Below are 1,604 nucleotides of genomic sequence, written 5' to 3' on the forward strand. Positions count from 1 at the left end.
TGTTCTTTTGGATTCACAACGGTGTTACTCGGAAATTGCCCCTTTTGATGTTGGTTGCTTAAGGATTCGGCAATTTGTCCCACTTTCATCTCAAGCATTTTCAATTGGGTTGCTTGAGCCTCTAACCTTTCATCGGTTCTCGTCATGTGGGCTTGAGTGGCCGTTATGAATTTCATTAAGATCTCTTCAAGGTTGAGCTTCTTCTCTTCCTTGATCATGCCATCACTCACCGCAAATCCGGGCGGTGGTTGCAAGAAGTTATTGGGATTACCATAGGAAAGATTCGGGTGACGATTTGCTTGAAACCCTTGATTGTATTGCCCTTGTCCTTGATAGCCACCTTGTTGTTGGGGCCGGAAGTTCCCATAGCCTCGGTTGTTGTTGTTGTTGATGTAGTTCACATCCTCAAAGCTAGTTTGTTCTTCAACCACGGGTTCTACTCTTGATATTGACATAGCATCAATCTTGCTATTCATAGCGGTCAATTGAGCCGTCAAAAGAGCTATTGGATCCGAGCTTGTTGTAGCCGCCACCTTCTTCAAAATAGTCCTCTCCCCCGGAAATTGGTAGCTATTTGCGGCTAAATTTTCAATGATGTGGGCGGCCTCCTCGTGGCTCTTCTCCAACAATGCTCCATTGGCCGATGCATTCATGTCTCTTTGCATCTCACCACTACACCCGGTATAGAATGAGCAAATAATGGTGTTTTGATCCAAACCATGGTTGGGACACTTCCTTATCATCTCTTTGAATCTCTCCCAAGCTTCATAGAAGGTCTCTCCATCGAATTGATGAAATTGGACAATGTCCTTCTTCATCTTCATTGTCTTACTTGGAGGGAAGAACTTGATAAGGAACTTTTGAGCCATTTTCTCCCATGTAGTGATGGAACCAATCTCCAAAGATTGATACCACGTCTTGGCTATGCCCCTTAGTGAGAAGGGAAAGAGTCGGAGTCGAATGGCATCCTCCGGGACTCCATTTATCTTGATAGTATCGCATATCTCCAAGAAATTGCCGAGATGTCCATTCGGGTCATCTTGAGAAAGACCGGCAAATTGATTTTGTTGCACCATGTTGATGAGACTCGCCTTGAGTTCAAAATTGTTGGCATTGATTCTTGGGGCATGCACTCCCCCTTGTTGGACCACGGGTTGGAACATATTGCTAATAGGTGGTGGTGGTGGTGCATTCCTTCGAGCCTCTTGCTCATTGATACGCCCTTGCATAGCCTCCAATTGTCTTTGGAGTTGGAGGATCAATTCTTGATTTTCCATCATGTTTCCCTCCATTTCTTTCTCTCTTCTTGCTCTTGCTTTGTTGTGTCGGCAAAATGCTTCAACCTCAAGGTTAATGGGTATAAGAGGTGCACCCTTAGACCTTGTGTTCATACACTACCTACCAACCAAAAAGAAACAAAGAGTCAAGACACAATCTTAAAATTGAAAATAAAAATAAAGCAAGTAAAATGTCCAAAGTAGTTAAGCACAATGATTCAAAATATCACAAGTAATCAAACTAAACTAATCCCCAGCAACGGCGCCAAAAACTTGTTCGCTAATATTTTCACCACGCCGCAAGTATACGGTGTAGTTGCAATATAG

At 43.4% G+C, this 1,604-nt stretch overlaps 1 non-coding gene across 1 annotated transcript; it reads left to right on the forward strand.

Annotated features, from left to right (window-relative positions):
* Positions 1 to 714: 714 nt before the first annotated feature.
* LOC131003175 (small nucleolar RNA R71) lies at positions 715 to 821 on the forward strand. The gene has a single exon (XR_009094571.1). It is a non-coding gene; the product is annotated as a small nucleolar RNA R71 (small nucleolar RNA).
* Positions 822 to 1,604: the final 783 nt, after the last annotated feature.

The sequence above is a fragment of the Salvia miltiorrhiza genome, unplaced genomic scaffold, assembly GCF_028751815.1.
Source record: "Salvia miltiorrhiza cultivar Shanhuang (shh) unplaced genomic scaffold, IMPLAD_Smil_shh fragScaff_scaffold_86:::fragment_2:::debris, whole genome shotgun sequence".
NCBI lineage: Eukaryota > Viridiplantae > Streptophyta > Magnoliopsida > Lamiales > Lamiaceae > Salvia > Salvia miltiorrhiza.